General features: G+C 45.4%; 1 long non-coding RNA gene across 17 annotated transcripts; it reads right to left on the bottom strand.

Annotated features, from left to right (window-relative positions):
* Nucleotides 1-4,032: 4,032 nt before the first annotated feature.
* Nucleotides 4,033-11,705, bottom strand: LOC120643693. Of its 17 annotated transcripts, none has more exons than XR_005663117.1 (9): nt 9,824-11,705; nt 9,476-9,540; nt 9,274-9,342; nt 9,058-9,169; nt 8,863-8,966; nt 7,107-8,256; nt 5,499-6,919; nt 4,381-5,171; nt 4,033-4,285 (listed from the first exon to the last, which is right to left on the bottom strand). It is a non-coding gene; the product is annotated as an uncharacterized LOC120643693 (long non-coding RNA). The 17 variants fall into 17 exon arrangements; XR_005663128.1 differs by lacking the exon at nt 9,058-9,169 and having other exon boundaries at nt 4,381-4,886; nt 5,026-5,171; XR_005663119.1 differs by lacking the exon at nt 9,058-9,169 and having other exon boundaries at nt 4,381-4,875; nt 5,026-5,171.
* Between the last annotated feature and the right edge of the window lie 1,963 nt (nt 11,706-13,668).

The following is a 13,668-nucleotide window of genomic DNA, read 5'->3' as shown; positions in this document are numbered from 1 at the left end:
TGCATATGTTTACTTTTGGTGGTCTCTCGTTGAGCTCGGCTGACTATATGTTGGTGCGGCGGTTCTGTAGTTTGAGTCGGGGAGGGGAAGGGTTGGTGCGTGTGGTCCGACAGGGCATACGCGTGCCGTGTTGGTTAGGTCCACCTTGCAAGGTTAAATCGAATCGATTCGCCGTCAGTCGCTCTCGGATATGAGCACCTTGGTCACTGTGTCACATCGTAGTGTTGTTATGGAATAATAGTTATATCTATGATGATGAACACAATGAATTATTATTTATTGCTCCACTATGTTTGCTCTATATTTGGTTATGCAAATATTAGGCTATGATTAATTTATATAGAACTTGGGCTAAAATAAGAAAAGTAAGGAATTACTTTAGTCTTTTTTCTGCAAAATAACCACCAGCCCAAAAGCCTTGCATGTCTAGATATGTGGGCTAAGTTATACCCATTGGTCGGGTAAGTATTGCTCAGTATTAGTTGCTTAGGGTTTGTTGCCACCAATTTTTGTTTCAGGGTACCCAGACGTTGACTTCTGCCCCTGCTGCGTTAAGTTTATCCGCCGTGATGCAGAGGGGTGGGAGGTGGTTGAGCGAGACCCATAGACTAGCGAGTTGGCGGCTTGTACGCTTGTGGGCGAAATGTGCAGCTCTTCTGTTTTGCTTAGACCGGTCTGACCGGTCAGTGGACCGGTCTCACCGGTAGGCTTGGGTAGATTAGTGCTACCGGTCTGACCGGTAGAGTGAACCGGTCTGGCCGGTTGAATAGAAACTGAACTAGTGTAGATGGTAGAGTTATAGATTCTTTTTTATTTGGACTTGACTTCTCCGTTGTAAAAGTTGTAAGTTATGTATATATTCGAACCAGCTTTGTGAAACTAATGTATTTAAACTCGTGTTGTAAAAATTATGCTTTATCCCTTTATGTCGTTTTGCCATGTATTTTCAAGTAATTGTCGTACTTGTACCATCTGCGTCCGCTTTCGCGTGGGACTACCGGTGTTATTTCGATCAGGCCGTGGGTTACGAAAAGACTATCAAATTAAACCATTAAGCGAATGCGCCCGATGTATTCAAATAACGGCCATTACACTTAATTTAGAGTTTTAATTTGACGGTTCTGTCACTGAAAGGTAGCTCTAGCGCCTCGTCTATGTCGAGAAACACGAGGAGTTGCTACCGAATGTTTCGGCGTGCACTAATTGTTGAGAGACTCACGTTGCAGCAAATGCTGGACCACGGACGACGACCTTCCATCCGTCGTAGGTCCAACTGTACGGGAGGCGCGTCATGAATGTCTCTTATCTTGACACGTACGAAACCAACCTCTTGAGCTGATTTTCTCAGCCCACCATGTATGATATGATAGCATCGAATACCATACGAATGTCATGTGCATTAGCGCCCGTGCAAGAGTTCGTTCCTGTGTCCCTGTATCTCTACCCTTCTATTCCAGCAGCTGGTGCTCTCTTTTATTCTCTCTCTTTTGGCCATTCTCTGCTTGTCAATCGACAGAAACATGCTCACCAAACGGGTGGTCGTCTTTTATTCTCTCTCTCTCGCCATTCTGTGCTTGTGAATTGGGTTGAAATGGGTTTTGTGGTTGGGTTTTGAGATGGATTGTGTTTGGGTGGGTTGAAATAGGTTTTGTGTGTGCCAGCCAAACGGTAGAAAATGCACGCTATAAAGCATTAGGAATCAATCCATGATCAGGTTATTTGAGTGTGCCAGCCGGATCCACTTGATCCAGGCCTGGAAGGAAATCATGCCCGGCTACGAAATTGGGCTGCCGAACAAGGCCTAAACCAAGTTTGATTCCGGCCCGTAGCAAGGATGGAATGGCTGAAATATATGAGCAGTGGATTGGAACCTGGCCGGTCTAAACCTTACGGCAATTCCTTGTTGGGTCGGAATTCGATTCGGGCTATGTTGATCCGGCCGGAATGGAGAGTGTCTGGTGCTAGCTAGTTGGGGCGGTTGAGAGGAGAGGCTGGGAAAGGGAGAGACCACCGGAACTCGGCGGTGCTCCCAATGTGATTTGGTGAGCGCAGCGGTACGTGCCCACTCTATCCGCCGCCGCGCCCACCGCCACCGGACTAACCGCTGCCGCCGTTGGGCCGCTGCCGCCGCCTCCTCCTCCTCGAACACCGGTGGACCTCAGTACCGCCGGGAAACCCGAATCCCTAAAGGCCGCCGCCTTCCATCACCACCCCGGCCGCCGGCGACCTCGCCGGCGACCACCCCGCCCACCAACCACCCCTGGATGGCACCCCGGCGGCTGTGCCAGCACGAATCTCAAAGCACATTAAATGGGTTTGAGAGTGGGGACATGAGCCGCCGCGCTCATCAGAATGTTAACGGCGGTGCTCCGGCAGGCCGCTATATGTGTTTGACCAAATTTTGGCTGCCTTTTGAGTGTATATACTTCTAACAGTAGCTAATCATTCATAGCACGGCTTGCACGGGAGGAACCAGACTGTAGCGCGCCGTTCAAGCCCTCGACCCTCCTCCCGGCCACGTCGCCACCAGAGCCGGTCGCCGAAAGTCAGTGCGGCGGCAACAATGGTGGCGGCGAGGTAACTTCACTCCGTCTAACCCTAAGATCTAGATCTGGAGCGGCCTCTCTGTGGGGCTCGGTGCCCGACGGCTGTGCGGCCCCTCTACGGGGCTCAGTGGCCTGATACAGCCCCGCGATGGGGCTCGGCAGCCAGTGGCCTGGAGTGGCCCTCGTGGCGGGGCTCAACGGCCGGCGGCGCGGCGCGGCGGAGCTGTAGAGGTCCGGCGGTGTATCCCTCTGTGCATCACCGGCAACAGCGGCTCCGATGGCTCATGGTGGCGAAAGCGCGAGTGGAACCAACTGGGCTGAGCTCCAGGTGGAGGGCAGCTTTCACCGACGGTGACCACCGCCATGGTGGGCTTGCATCCTATTGTCGTTCGCCACCCTGCCATCTGGGATCTGCTAGCGCTCTTTGAGCATGCTGGTGGAGCCGCTAGTGGTCGCCGGTCACCATGCATAGCATTGCTTCTTGGTGTGAAGGTTTCGAGCGAAAGCTTAGTTTGGTTCTTGACTACCAGTGATGATAGTGCTATAGGCATCTATTTCCATCTTGAAGCCATTACCGTGAGGACCTCAACCTATACAAGGACAAATCCAGGTGAAAACCAGGAAACTGACGCACTGGTTCGAGTGGTGGCAATATCTTGATGTTGCTCTCCTCTGGAGGCGTCGTCTTGAATTCCTTGATGGTGACACCTTGGTCAACTTGGAGCAATAGCATAATCTGTTTATGTTGTAGAGACTGACTCAGTGCGGTTTCTAGATCATAGGGTGACCAGACGACACAAGACCTTCAATGATCCTTATTTCAAGAGTACCTTCAATTATCCTTATTTCAAGAGTTTCTAGGTAGACTATTGATGTGAGATTTCTATTACTACATGAGGACCAAAGCAAAGTTGAAGGAAGGACGCAGACAAGTTTGAAGCTTAGTCTTTTACGCTTTCTTTCTTATTTCTTCCTTTTCTTTTCTTTTGTATTCCTCGGTTGGAGGTTTGGAGTCTAAGTACTTGGGTAAGCTTCTGACTTTGTGGCTAGATAGGTGTATTTTTTTATGATCGTGGATATTCAATTGTGAATGTTCAAGATCGGGTTTCACCCTTAATCTAAAAGAAAACTTCTCACATGTTCAGCCTGGTTTATTACCTTCAAAATAGGTTGTTTCGATGATACTCTAGTTTGGTTAATTATATCCTCGGATTTATTATATTTTTGCCGCATCATTAATTTAGGATTGGATGCTTTTTTTTAGGCTTGGCTAACATACGGCCGGCTGTAATTTAGGCCATCCTTTTTAGAAAAGAGAATTACTAGCTTTCCTTATTTGAGAAAAAAAGCTGCTTGGCACCGGTCATAGTTAATTTTTTTTACCAAAAAATCAGACCCGTACCACGATGCCACCACCCCCTCCTAATATGTTTGCTTCTAGATATTTCAACAAGTGCAATGATAAAAAGCAACTTTTGAAACCTCATAAGCAAAATTATGAAAAACTGTAAGCAAATTAGAACATTCACAAAGGTTCACCCCATCTAAATTCCAAAACATTCACATTGTTTCAAAACTACCACATACAATAATGATTGCCACAACTGTTGTACTGACCAAACAAAAAGTTTGGAGCTACTACTACTAATACCATGTTACACATAAACAAAATCAAGGTTGAGCTGCAACTAAACTGTTGCCGACGATGATCTAAACTTTCTGGCCACCAAACATCAAAGCTGTAAGAAAAAAAGAAAAGTCTTTATTTCATTATGGATAAACAATTGAAAACTCTAATTAAACTCTGGATATAAAAAAATGGTAGCAGCCTTACAGATGTAGAGCATGTTATAGTGTTGATCTGCCGAAGAAACTTGCAGGCAGAAAAGAAAAGCATATCAACCAACTTCTGAACACACTTTTGGGGACTAAAAAGGAGAAAAGGAAACATAAAATAGTGAAAGAATAGCAAGTGCAGTTAGTATCTGGAGTAAAACATCACCAAGACTAAATACTCTGGGAAACAAACGTTGCTTGAACTTTTTTTTTTGAAAAGATTAGAAGAATTGCCTAGATAAATGCATTGCATTGCATATATGAAGTCAGAAGAATTGCCTGGATAAATGCACTAGGTTGCCTAGATCACTGATTAAAATATCATTTAGCAAAACAAGACCCCCAGATAAGAAGGTTCATATGACAATATATTGCCACGCAATCAGAAGGCAAGACAGAGGAAATGACTCATCGTAATACTGAGCTGCAGGTTCCCCTTGACAGGTTCAACAGCTAGAGCTTTTCTGAACCACACTATTGTTTGTCCCAGTGCCTGTCAAATGGCTCCAATAACATACAAAACAGAAGTCAACAAACACATGGGGATAGCAAAGTTCCATCTTCTATAACAGTCATCAAGTCAGTTTGGATTGTTTTTAACAGATACTATAGAGAGGGACTGGAAAAGGCACAAGATTTGCACCTTCCGGGAGCCGTCGCTTCTTGTCCTCCCCAGCTATGTCCTCAAGGGTGCAATTGTACCAGCACTCTACCACCAGTGATGGATCACCATCATGAGGATCACATATAGATGTTCCCTGGTGCCGACGGTAAATGAGGCTCGGCGAGCTACCAAGCAGAAACATCAAAATTAAAGCTACGGTTTATAAACAGGTGCTGACGTAATTCTTGTGAAATTGTATTGTTATGCCTAGGTAGAGAAATATTATTGCTTAATGAAACTAATATTATTGCCTCTGAATGTTAAAAATGCTTATAATATTCTTAAGAACCAACATTAAAATGCTTATATGAGATGTAAAAGGACATTACTAACCAAATTAAAATGCTAATGAGTTTTACCAAAATGCTAGTTCATTTAGCATAATTTGCCTAAAAAATTCTATCACAAAGCAATACAACTGAGAGCAGAAAAAATATCAGTTAGTGAAGAACCTTAATGCTGCGTCTGTGAACAACGCCATTGCAAATAGCTCTGCTTATGCTTGCAGGTTGCAGCTCGCTGCTGGACAGCTGCTTGTGCTTGTTGTCGGGTGATGGTTCAGAGCCGCTGCTGCGGCTCCCCAGTGCAGCCTTGATCCGCCCTCGGATCCATAGCCTTGATGTGCTCCGACTCAGCAAGGCCGCGGAGGTGCTTGATTGAAAGCTTCTCGAGATGAGGACACCCTCAGATTCCCTTGGCCCCCGAAGTAGCAGGAGCCGGCGGCAAGATAAAATCAGAAAAAATTTCCAATGAACGTTTCCATGTAGTTTATTCCCCAATCAAGAACCATAATATTTCCAAATTCCCTCCCATATTATTTTTTTGAATGAAAACTGTGGAGGAGTTCCCTACAGCAAAATATTTACTTTAAGCAGAGCTATGATTAGATTTAGCTGTACTTTAAGTAGAGTTAAGTGTTTTTCACAAAATATTTACTTTAAGCAGAGCTATGATTTCATATCAGTAAAAAGTCATCCGCATAGCAGTACCAATTTTAGTTGCTAGAATAACGATTGCCTATGATTGCCTAATGAATTATAGAAATTTGCCAATATGAAACAATATTATTGACTAGATTAAAAAATCATATAAAAAAATTATGTAAGAGAGATCACACAGTTTTGTTCGAGGGGTGAGTGGGGGCACCAAGTTAGATGATGGCGGGCGGCCATGTTGCTGCTTATGTCCTCTTGGCATTGTAGCAAGTTACCAAAAAACATTACCGCCACCAGGATGATTTTAGTACTGAGTGGGAGACAAGAGGGGTTAAAACACATCCATCAAATGCTTAAAAAGCATGAACGGTGTGCTTATACAAACTCTGATTTAATTACAAACAGATTCATACAACTAAAAAAAGGGGTGAAGGAAAAAGGACACGAGTATGGTGTACTTATGCGAGCAAGCAATTATATTGTTTGTACTTATGCAATTATAAATGAATTTTGCAGCAATTATAACTGTAAACTGACCACTTACTGCATACAATAGGTTGCTGCTTAAAAAAGGATGAAGCTCTTGTTATCATATATATTTGCAAAAGAGAAAAAAAAATACTGCATAGGCCCCTCATCACAGCTTTCACATATCAGCCATTTTTGTTCAAGCTATGTGTAAACTACTACACAACGACTACGATCAGTAAAAAATGGCAGCACGGAGCTAGAGAAATCAGTCATCACATACACACCCTCCTACCTCTAAAGCTAATTCAACCAATCAGTAAAAAAGCTGTGAAAATCCATGTGAAAAATGCAGGGCAATCCCCTGTTTACAACGGCCAGATACAGCACAAGTTCGCTCACCTGATGTCAACCTACAATCCCCACACCCACCTCAACAGAGATGAGGCGGCCTGCACCCAGATCAACATCTGCATTAACGGAAAACTGAAATCAAGCTCAACAAAAACCACACGTGTGTTTGGATTTGGGGTTTGTGCGCAAGGACATGCTCTCTCTCTCTCTCTCTCCTGATCTGGCCCAAAATCGACGGGGAAAGCCACAGATCAAAACGACAAACAGGGGCTTTGCTCGGGGCGCGCACGGGGGATCACTTACCAGAGCTCGCCGAAGAAACCGCTGCAGATGCCCGCCGAGATGCTGAGGATGTCGCAGATGTTGGAGGATGGGAGCAGATGGAGGATCTCCACGGATTCCTGATGCTTGCGATGATGATCTCAACCAAAATCGATGGGGAAGCACATCAAAAAGACGAACAGGGGGTTTGCTCGACGCGCGCGGGGTGAATCACTTACCAGAGCTCTTGAGAAGCCGCCGCAGATGGCCGCCAGGATCTAGAGGATGGCGCTGTTGTTGGAGGATGGGAGCCAATGGAGGTGAATCGCCGGTGGATGCGAGCGATGAAAGAGGAGAGAGAGACTAACCCTACAGAGGAGCGAGAGAGGAGGGGGAATGAAATGAATGGGCGCCCGTCTCCTTTCGACACTAGTAAGTTGGCCCTTCCTAACGGTACGGGTTAAAAAAACAACACATGTAATATTTATGTGTAATAATAATATACACTAAATAAATCAAAATGGTATATTTGAGCAACAGCGTCAATGCAATTTTATGTTTTTGAACTTCTGAAACTCAACTAAAATGTTTATAATTGGACAAATATTCAAGAAGAAGCAACCAATACACTGAACCATTGACATGGCCTTGATCATTGGCATTTCTACGTTCAGAAGTGATGACATAGTTGTCTAGTTTGAATTACATAACAATTGATACCTTGACCAAACCACGGCAATTAACATTAACTCTGACCATGGCAAGTAATATTAACTCAATCAGATTAGAGCAGTAAAAAGGGGAACTTGTTGGCATGTGGACAGGGCTTGATCATCATTTGCCATGCATAGTATGCATCTGCAGTACATAGTGGCAAGCCCAGGAGCCCTCTAGAACCTGAAATCTACAGCAACATTAGCTATACATGAGACGCTATGTTTGTTTTTATTCCTTTTACGTTGAGCAGCATATATGGAGTAACAGGATTTCACAATCTACCATCACAACTCAGTTTCTCTCATTGCTTGATGATTGAATGATTCAGATAAAGGAATAAAAACGCTTTCCATATTGCAATGAACCCTAAATTGGTTTTTACAAGATGATATACCGGAAAATGTTTCTTCAAGCACAGGAATTAGTAGTGCCGGTACATCAATTTTTGCCTAAACATCTTGAGCACGATAGTAACCTGAAGGATAAGAGCAATATAAGTGTCAGCAGATGCATCTTCTGACAGCCAAGCTCAACATAACCCATTCTTTTTTATATATATAATCCAGAGTATGCTTTTTATGACAATCCTAGGATTGGATCGTGCATTGTCTACACAGTGCATTGATCTCAAGCTTAACAGCCAGGTAACAAAGAGAAACTATTAACCCCCTCAAATTAGTCCTCGGCACCATTCAAGTTGTTGCAGTACAATCTGAATTAAGAAAACTGACCTAGCCTAACTTAGTTTGCTTGAAAGAAATAACAGTAAGATAGTTGTAATAAAGAATTACTAATCCCTCACAGCTTAGAGCATCTCCAAGAAAAACACAGAAACAATTTTTTATGCAAAAATCCTTTGGCAAACTGAAAATTCCATGTGTGCTGAACTACCCTTTCAAACCCAAATCCTAATCAATTTAACAATAAAAGTCCTAAAGGCTGTCATCTCCATATATAGCTTACACAACAATACAAAGTAAAGTATCCTACTAAATCAGAGTCTATCCATAAAAAATTGGTGTCTGCAACTGATCCAAAATTAAGTTCAAAATCAGTTAACAAGCTACAATATTGAACAAACCTGAAGCTTTAACCTTTTAAGTTTGCTCCAAATCTCTTGAGGTCCCATATCAGCTCTGATCCTATCTTGTCCTGAATGGCTATGTGCACACCCCATTCCATCAACTGAAGTATGTACGACAGGAACATGAGCAAACAAACAAGAAATTACGCTGTGGAATTCTAAAAACACCACTTGCACTATTACAAAAGTCACCTAACAATAAACACACAAAATGTGGCATTTGTATCAGACCATCCAAATTCCTTGTCACTATCCTAGATTGAAGACTTGCAGTCAATCAAATAATATGTGCAACACACGGTCCCTAATCCAAAGGTCAAGTAAATTAACAAATAAAAAGCAGTACAATCACCATAGAACAAATCAGCAAATCACCAAGATGCAGGTCTGGTGTTCAATGAAACATACCCGCTGATCTAGTGTTCAATGGAAGCCATCAGGATGCAAGCTCACTAACAAATATGAGACTTTCAAATTCTGGACAAACGTTTCAAATATCAAATATATGTTTGACACCATGGCATTGCATCAGAAAACATAATGAAAATGCAATAATTAATTCTTATTACAGTATAACAGAATTAAAGGCAAAAAATGAGAGGGAGTATACCTCATGTTTGAGCATGCAATATCCTTGGTACAACAATCTATGAGATACACTGCTCCCAAGACGGCCTTGAAGACATGGAGATACACATGTATCAATTCAAAAATATTCTGATTCCTTAAAATCTGTAAGGCTCAACATGCATAGCAGTGGGGCTATGGCTGTTCCATAGCAGTGGGGCTAAATATGCATTAACAATTTAGCACATTGCCTAATCAATTTAGCATACATACCTTGCTTTTGTTTCACAGAACATCAACCCGATAACCATTATTGAGCAATTGAATCTATAAGGAAGAGCCATGTGCAGGAAGATAAATTGGTCTTAGAAAGAGAAAAAAAACCATCGACCTTGGCCATCCAGCAGCCGGACAGTGGGATCCTGTGCAGAGCTCACGGCAGTGATGTCTCCGGCATCGTACCTTGTCTGTTCCTGGAGGGGGCGATGGCGTCTAGCAGGGTGGGGGCAGCGATCGTCCAGCAGGGAGCGGCGTAGGGAGGCACCAGGGTCGGGGGAATCGGACCGGAGGGAGGCGGAGGGAGGCTCGACGGACCTGGTCGGCCGGCCTAGGGAAATCGGACCGGGGAGGCGCCGCTGGACGGAGTGCTTTAGGCCTTCTAGGGTTAGGGCACTGGGGGAAATCGGAGCTGGGGGTGCTGCCGGAGGGGAAGGCGAGGGGGAGGAAGCCCCCTCCCAACGGCGGGGTGGCACGACCAGGGAGGCACTGGCGGGGGCGACATGTGAGGGAGGCGCGGGTCGGGAGGGAGGCGCGGCGTATGGAGGGCGCGCGGGCGAGTGGCCGCGGTGAGGGGAATAAAGATATGGGGAGAAAAAAGAGAGAAGAGAAGGGGGAAAAGAAGGAAAAAGAGATGGCCCAGGATTCGAACCGCGGGTGCGGCAGGGCGACGCGCGCGGGGGGACGCGGGGGAGTAGGGGGCGCGTTGAAGCCTGCGGATCCTTACGAGCTGAACCGTTCGATCGCGTTGAAGTCCGGTAGGTAGTGTTAGAAGCCGTCGATTTTGATGGAATCGTTTCTTTTGGGTACAATTCCTGGAGTACACAATGGTTTGGATATGACTGCGGGGTGCAATTTTTGGGGTGGCCTTAGGGAAGTTTGATTGGTGCCTTATAGGATGGATAATTACCCACCGCTCTCTCTGATCAGCTGCACGTGGGACCGCCCGATCAGCTGCAAGTGGGTGCGCTGGGAGCTTGTATCGTCTAATTGAATGCGGCCGGTGGATGGGAGCGGCCGTGCAGCCGAACAATCTTACGGCCCGGCCGGCTTCTTTACCTTTTTTTTGGGCTTTTTTTTAATAATAGGATTGGATGCTTGGTGCATTAAGTTTCTGCTGCAGGTCCAGGTCCTCTTGATCAGATCGATCGGAGAGACAAAAATGGGCCTCAACCTGGCCGAACTGCCTAGGCCTATTTGTGGATTTGGCAGCATTGGAGGTGGTGTCTACGGAAGTCAGCAATAAACTGCCTCTAATTCAAGATCGTCGCTCATTGATTAAATTTCCTTGTGATACTAAACTATTGCATCTAGTTTCAGGAAGTTGGTGTATTTTATTCTGTTTCTCGCGATCTGTTTCTGTTTCAGGAATGAATGCTCTACTTAACTGGACGTCATCATTCTTTAGTGCTAATATGGTTGGTTTTTATCTTAGTAGTGTTAATTGGGAAGCTAGCTTACCAGCAGATATCTGCACAGATTATTGTTTCTCCACAATTGAAGCTGGATTATTCTAGTGAAGAAGCTTATGGAGAATGGACCGCCTACGCGCATCTGGGCGATGGCCTCCCGGTGGGCTTATTGGCAAGGACGTATGGCATCTCCGATGGGATGGCTGCAAGAAGCGCCTCAAGGGCACGCCAGACCTCGTGGTCGTTGATGTCGCCGTACTCGATCGCATCCCACATCTGTCGCGCCTGCAGCTTGACCTTCATGACCGAGCTCTAGTCTGCGTAGTTCGTCTTCGTAAGCACCGGTCACAGCATGCCGCCGCCGGAGTCCTTGTAGACCGTCTGGACGACGGGGAACTTCCCCGCCGCCTGGAGCAACGCTGATGCCGCTCGGGGAGGAGAGGCTCAGCGACGCTGCTCCGACGGTGGAGAGCGATGTTGATGCCTCTCCATCTCCCGGCCACCGTCGTCGTCGCCGGCGGCGGCCTATGCCACGTGCAGCACGGTCATGGCCTCGTCCACGACCCGCTGGGCTTCCGCGACACTGGCCGTGCGCCCCTCAGCTTCGCGTGCGCGCTGGTCGTCGCGCCGTCGGGCTGCTTGCAACGTCCGCTCGGCCTCGCGAGTCTCGCGCCGCAGCGCACGCCGCGGCCTCAAGCACCACCGCATCCTCTTCGCGTTGGCGCCTCGTGCTCGACGAGATTGGAGCTGTGGTGGGAACCGCGGCTCGGTGCAGTGGAAACCATGGCCGAAGAACGAGGAAGAAGAAGTTGGTACAGTAGAGGAAGGGGAAGCCGGCTAGGTGCCGGATCCTCGCCGACCGCCAGCGCTGCTCCTCCTCATGCCCGTGCAGCTGCTGGTCCTCCTGCCTGCTGCGCAGCCGCTGCTCCTGCGCCCTGCAGGGCACCCGCACTGCTGCGCCTGGTACGGTCCTCGCTACAGGCCTGCACTGCGCCTAGCTTCCGCGCGTGCCCGTGCACGCTGCACCACAGCCTCGCAGGCCGCGCCGCTCGCAGGACCGCCCCGCGCCTCTTCTTCCCTGGGCCGCCTAAGTGCACGCCCGCAGCCGCCCGGATCCGCCTTGGCTGCACGCCGCGCGGAGGGAAGGAGGGGACTTGCCGGGAAGGGGGGAAGCCCCTGATGGAGGCGCCGCCGGGGGAAGGGGGCGGGGGTGCGCCGCCGGGGAGGAGGAACAGAGGAGGCCGCCGCTGAGCACGGGAGGAAGAGAGAGATTGGGGAGGAAAGAAAACAATAGCGCTTCATACCAATTGTTGGCCCAAAAGATTTTTTATATCACTCAAAGAGGCCCAATGGGCAATCTTGATGCATATATAGACCTAGGACAGCATATTCAAGAGAATATGCTACTAGACTCTTGAGACACCTTAATAGACCGGAGAGGCTATATATCGCCCGGGCTGCAAAAAGTCAGGGTATTTTGTTGGGCTGTTTTAACTTCTGCGGCCCAATAACTCGTTTCAGGGATCCACCTGCTAGGCACAGCCATATTGATGATGTAGAAAGCTGCAACATGCACCCTGTCATTTTTATTCGTCTTTGCCCATGCATGTGACAGCTACACATGGGTACTGCACCCTGGCATCTTTATTGCGTCATAATATTTTTGTGTTTTTCTCCTTTTCTTTTCTTCTTATATTTATTTGCTTACATCTTTTATTTTTCTTTCTTCTTTCGCATAAACGCTAATCATCCATGTTATTCTTTTTAATTTTTCTTTCTCCTGCTCTATAACTTCATTTTATTTCTTACAATTTTTTATTTTTCTATTCACTATTGAGTTCTTACTGTTTTCTTATACTTTATTTTTCGTTTATCTGTAGTTGCTTTGTTTTCTCCACTTCTTTGGTTTACCTTTCCCTTCGTTACTTTTTTTTCTTTCCTCATTGACGTGATCTTCTTTCTTTCCTTTCTCTCTTTCTTGATTCATTGTAACATTTTGTTTCTATTTTTTCTTTCTTTTCTTAGTATGGAAGGTTACTTTCTATCTTAAACTATTATTCATGTTATATAATTTATGTAAGTTGTGGATATATCATGTAGAGTTATTTTATAATTTATCTTTTTATATGCTAACTGATTTTAGCACCTATATGTTCATTTATAAGAATATTTTTGCACAATGTAGATGCATTAATTCTTCAAGTAAAATTATTCGCCTACGTGTAACTAATTTGTTCGCAAGACCAAATTATTTGTTCACTTTGTATATTAAATTGTTCTATGCTTTGATCTTTTTGTTCGTGATATTTATTTTTTATTATTTATGTTCGCGATATGTAATATTTTGTTCGTTGCATATTATTATTTGTTCGTTATGTGCAACTTTTTTGTTCGCAAAAAATAATTATTGTTCGTGTTCTTAGAATATTTATTTCGGGTAGCTAAAATTAATTACTTAGTATTAGAAAAATATTTTAAAAAAATATCGTGCAAACATAGGCAAGTGCAGTCTTGTGTTGAAGATCTTGTTATAAGAAAGATAATGATG

This window comes from Panicum virgatum, chromosome 8K, assembly GCF_016808335.1.
Source record: "Panicum virgatum strain AP13 chromosome 8K, P.virgatum_v5, whole genome shotgun sequence".
NCBI lineage: Eukaryota > Viridiplantae > Streptophyta > Magnoliopsida > Poales > Poaceae > Panicum > Panicum virgatum.
Note: the sequence above shows the minus strand (reverse complement) of the source record. Positions and strands in the feature narration are given on the sequence as shown.